Source organism: Triticum dicoccoides, chromosome 2B, assembly GCF_002162155.2.
Source record: "Triticum dicoccoides isolate Atlit2015 ecotype Zavitan chromosome 2B, WEW_v2.0, whole genome shotgun sequence".
Classification (NCBI taxonomy): Eukaryota; Viridiplantae; Streptophyta; class Magnoliopsida; order Poales; family Poaceae; genus Triticum; species Triticum dicoccoides.
In genome coordinates, this window is record NC_041383.1 from 28,538,378 (window position 1) to 28,543,815 (window position 5,438).

The 5,438-nt window shown below is 44.6% G+C and overlaps 1 protein-coding gene and 1 pseudogene across 1 annotated transcript in view; one reads left to right on the plus strand and one right to left on the minus strand.

Annotated features, from left to right (window-relative positions):
• Positions 1-850: 850 nt before the first annotated feature.
• On the minus strand, positions 851-2,118 carry LOC119366930 (annotated as a pseudogene).
• Positions 2,119-3,083: 965 nt separating this feature from the next.
• Positions 3,084-5,438, plus strand: part of LOC119361934 (putative disease resistance RPP13-like protein 1) — an 18,209-nt gene continuing 15,854 nt past the window's right edge. The window contains exons 1-2 of the mRNA XM_037627107.1: positions 3,084-3,246; positions 3,354-3,458. The gene's annotated coding sequence lies outside the window, so the exon portion shown is untranslated. The remainder of the gene's footprint in view (positions 3,247-3,353; positions 3,459-5,438) is intronic.

Here is a 5,438-nt window from a genome sequence, read left to right on the forward strand (position 1 = left end):
GACCCCCTACCCGAGATCCGCCGGTTTTGACACCGACACCGTCCTCGCTCTCCCAGCCCCCATCAACAATGCCTACTGGGAGAGGCGCAATCCATGGGTGCTCAGGCTAGACGACGACTCCGACACCGAGTCCGAGTCCTCTGACGACTACTACTCTAACGAATCTGACGGCTACTCCTCTGACGACGAGGTGGACGAGGTCGTCGTACTCTCAGACTCCTCCTCCTCCGACGAGCCTGATGTGCAGCTCCTGGCGCCCGTCCTCCACGCCGTGGAGGGGCAGAAGAACATCCCAATTGATGTGGATAAGCTGCCGGAGGTCGCCGACAACCAAGAGCTCATCGTCGTCAAGCAAGAAGAGGAGGGCGGCGGTGAAGATGTGGTGGAGCCAGCGCCGGCCAAGAAGAAGAGGGCGGCGGTGAACAACAATGACGTGCGACGCCTGAAGATGCTGAAGGAGGAGTGACATGCTGTCTTCAGTTTCGTCAGTAGAAGAAAAGGTTCAGTTTTGTCAGTATGTTAGTATGCCAGTTCTATCTATTTTAGTATGAACTTGCTATCTATGTCAGGCTATATATGCAGGTACTATCTATGTATGCCAGTAGTATGAACTTGCTATCTATGTCAAGCTATCTATGCAAGTACTATCTATGTATGCCAACAGTATTATGTTAGTATGCCAGGTACAAACTGAACTTAATCCAAGCTGATAATTCATCACAAACAGAGTACTCTCACAAACAACATACAATCCAAGGTTCACCACAATAAAGCTTAACACATTACAAGCTTTCCTCCATAGCTACTACAAAAGACATCATTGACACACATGGTTAGACAACAACACAACTTAGTCCTCATCACAAATAGCCTTGATCTGGTGAAGCTTCCTCTTGTTGCTATCACCTGCTGTCTTGAGCTCAACAATGCAGGAAGCAAGAGTGCTCTTCTCCATGGTCAACTTCTCCTTCACTTTCATCAGCTCAGCAATGCAACAATCCAGCTTATCCTTCTCTTTCTTCAGGTCATCCTTCTCTTTCTTCAGGTCAGCATAGCAAATCTCCAAAGTCCTCTTATCAGAGCTCAACTTTTCCTTCTCTTTAAGATGGTTGAACTTCAAATTCCTAATGATAGTGGCTTGAGCTACATGAATTTGCTTTAACTGGTCAACAACAGCCTTCAATTTTTTGATCTCAACATCCTTTGTCATGCTGCTTTCCACACTCACTGAAATGTTCTCAGCATCATTCCTGTGGTTTACCTCAGGATGGCTATCCTTATAACCCAAGAGGTTGTTCACATCTTCAACAAGCTTCTCATATGTCGCCTGCAACTCTTTTTTCTGATGTGTGAGATTGTGTACAGTGCTTGAATGCTCCAGGCATGCCATCTTGTTATCATGCTGGCTATGCTCATACATAAGCCACATCTTATGAATAGCATTCTGCAGATGCTCTGGCCAATGCTCATCTACCCACTGCACTAATCCACAATTTGCAACACCCTACAATACAAAAAATCAGTTCAAAATTACAGACATTACTTACAGATTCAGTTACATAGCTGATTCAGTTAATGTACCAGAATCAGATTCATTTAATGATGAATCATTATGAAAACTACAACTAAGAACAGTACCTATGAACCCTAGAACTAAATTCAGTAACTATGAACCCTAGAACATTAGCAGTAACTATGAACCCTAGAACATGAACAGTATCTATGAACCCTAGAACATGAACAATACCTATGAACCCTAGAACATGAACAAGAATTGGAATGCTGCAAACAAAACTTGAAACTTACTTCAGTGGCACAGGCAATGAACCTCCTACTAGTGCTTATCCCCTCAAATGCAACATATTTTCCTCCCTGGATTCCCATGCTCACAAATCACATTCAAGTCGTCAGCAAGACCCTCAAACGACGGCTCATCAATTGTAGCTGGGATCTGAGAAATCCAAAAAAAACTTGTTCAAATCGAGCAATTGTTGAACCCTAGAAACCCTAGAACACAAATGAGCAATACAAGGTTCTGACCATGAGAGGGGAGTCGTCGGAGGAGATGTACTGCGCGGCGGAGCCCTCGGTGCTCTCACTGTCGCTCCAGAACACCATGGCGGACGGCGGCCGGCGACGACCGGAGAGGAGAGGAGCAAATGGGAGGGGAGCGAGCGAGCGTGGGAGCAGAGAGAGCGAGCGTGAGAGCAGAGAGAGCGAGCGAGATGTGGTCGGGCGCAGACGGTCTGTCTCTGTCGACCCGACCGCGTCTGTCTTAAGCAAACGGCGCCGTCCGCACGTCCGTTAGGCCACGTCACATATTTTGGGCCCCACCTGCCGGAAACGCCCTCAACCGCGCCAAATGACATGTTCAGTGCAATCTGCAAAACGTTTACTGAATCCGCGGTGGCTTTTGCAAATGATTAGCGACCACGTTGTTTTCTGCAAGAGAAGCCCCAAATGCGGTGGTTTCTTGCAATTCACTCACACCAACCAGAAAAGATATCAAAACTTCTTGTGATTACTTCCGTCCGAAAAAACTTGTCCTTTAAATAGATGTATCTAACATCAAGTTAGTGCTGGATACATCTATTTAAAAAACAAGTTTGGCACAAGTTTTGTCGGACGGGGAGTACTTATTTTTGCGAGGATAAGAAGAAGCACAAACTTCAACCAGTACTATATTACAGACGAACATGGGGTGGGTAGTGGGTACAGCTGTAGATGGTGAGACGGTACTCCTGCCCTCAAACAACAAAAGAAATACAACTATGCCACTTGACCGGCTAATTAAGGCAGCATTACATCTCAGATCTGGGGCTGCCATAGATGTATACGGTTGTCACCTCACCAAAGCATCCTCTCATCTTCGCCTCAAGAACTCGGGGTCTGCTAGTCAAGAAAATACGGATCCAATCCAACAAGGTAACCTTTCCAACTTAGTCTAGTTTGTGGCAATGATGTCTGTCGCAACGTTTTGTCGGTTTTGGTTGGGCATATAGTCCATATCTACACATGCCCGCCTCTCCTCGACCTGAGTTGACCATTGATTTTGCTTGGCTCTTTTTGGATTACAGGCTTAGCCATGCTTTATATCCAAAACAGTTGTTAAAGTGTTGATACAACTAGGGATATCAGTTTAAGCCCCGATTGGATGGCTGGATCATGCCTACACCTCCACTTGTAATTTCCCACAGTTGTATCTTACCGGTCTCCAACCAAATACACGGCACGGAAGGAGTAGTTGTAAGTGGCTGAGGGGTGTATCACATCCAAACTCATTAATTAATTAAATCCCTGAAATTACTTTCCAAGCCGTCCACCGGTTTCATTTACGGGGGCTTATTTTACAGGTGCGCGGCCTTAACCGTAAAGAGGAAGGAGGAATACAGGGATTCAGGGCCTCGGCCAGGGAGACGCCCACACATACACACCTGAGGATCAGCTAAGGAAACAAGGTAAAGTTTTGCCTGGCTTCTCACTTGATGTATCCGAGCAAGGGAACTGCATATGATCGACCCACGCCTTGCCATATATGCAGAGTACTACCCCGTGCGGATTTATTAGGCCCTCTAATATTTTTAGTCAAAGTTTGATCATACATTTTTTCACAAAAAAAAAAAAGTTTGATCATACATTTATATGTACGTAAGAGATTTCAAACTTAACTTAGCACTTGGTTTAAAACACAACTCTCAACTTCAAAACAGATTGTTCAACACCCCTCAATTAACCAGTGGTCGGGGAGCGTGGAAGTTTGCTAGGCAGAGGCGCTCATGACCGGGGAGGGGACCGTACAGAGGCACTGAGAACCGGGGAGGGAAGCCTCAGGTCACGCAACACCCACACGTATAGTGGCGTTGGTGCTAGGAGGACCGACACCTCAGTAGGAGCACCAAGAAAGCAAAGACGGAGAAAAAAGAAAACGTCAGATCCGGGTCACCTACGAGATTATTGACGAAGGGGAGGCGCCTCGACGTAGCAGGAGCGGGCCGCCCACGTTGCTCGAGTGCGCCGGGACAGAGCTCCAACGCGGCATCACGCGAGTCGCCTCGAAGGCAAAACACAGCCGCTTCTACGCCGCCGGTGAAGAAAGGGGAGGCCGAGCGGATCACACAGCCTGTTTGGTAACCAAAGGAAGGGGATTTCGCCATTTCGGCCGAGGGAGTTCATGGGATTAGACGTGGGAATGGGAAGGGGATTGTTTTCTTCTTTCCTCCTTTCCATTTTCCTTTTTCCTCTTTCCTAGTTCCTTTTTTTCTCGTTCTTTCAAACTGTTTTGTTCCGTTTATTTTCCTTTTTCGTTTTATTTTCTTTTTTCTGTTACTTTTTTGTTTTCCTTTTCTTTGCAGTGTGCAACCATTTTTCAGTTTCGCTTTATTTAAAAATCAATGAACTTTTTCTAAATTTTTTAAACATTTTATCAATATTGGTGAAGTTTTTTACAAATTCGGGAAAAAATTTTTAATTCATCAACATTTTTTCAATATCGATGAACTTATTCAAAATGAATGACTTTTTCAAAGTCGATGAACATTATTTTTCAAAATTAATGGACTTTTTTCAAAATCCATAAACATTTTCCAAAATCGATGAACTTTATTTTTCAAAATCTGTGATTTTTTTCAATTAATGGTATTTTTCAATTTGTGAATATTTGAAAATCCACCAACGTTTTTTCAAATCCATGAACTTCTCCAAAAATAAGAACCTTTTTTGAAAGTCAATGGTCAACTTGTCGTCCAGGTCAACCATGAAAGGTGGTGAGCGAGCGCTGCGTCCACTAACTAGTGCAATAAGCGCTGACTAGGAGCTCCCGCTATACAAGACTAGCGTCACACAGAAAGAAGCACACACCCCTCCATCTTGGGCTTGGCCCATTTATTTATCTTTCTTCTTTAACCTTCAAAAAATGGTGCATGAAGTAGGATTCGAGCTATGGACGTCTTAGATTACTTCCACCGCTACAACTTCGAACTATGAACTCTTTTAGAAATTTTTGAATCTTTTCAAATTCTCAAACCATTTTGTGCAACTTTTTTTAGTGTTTTTTTTGAAAATTTGCAAAAAAAATTATAAAATCTATGAAATTTTTCACAGGTGGAATTCTTTTACAAAAAGATTCACAAAATCAGTATTTTTGGTTTTGGTATCGGTTCATCATTCGGTTTTTATGCCTGTCATGGTTGGGGCCAAAGGACGGCGGTGGGTTCCGGAGGCAAGATTGGGGACAAGCGTTGCGAGACACACGACGTACCCAGGTTCAGGGCCCTCCGTGGGAGGTAACACCCCTACTACTGCTAAGTCTGCTATCAAGATCACTGGAGAGCTACGGTGGTGCTCCTTGAGCTGTTTGGGTGGAGGAGGAAGAAGCAGTTAGCTCTCCACTTCTCCTGGCATGTGTGTGTGTGTTGCGAATGTGTTCTACCCCTGCATGC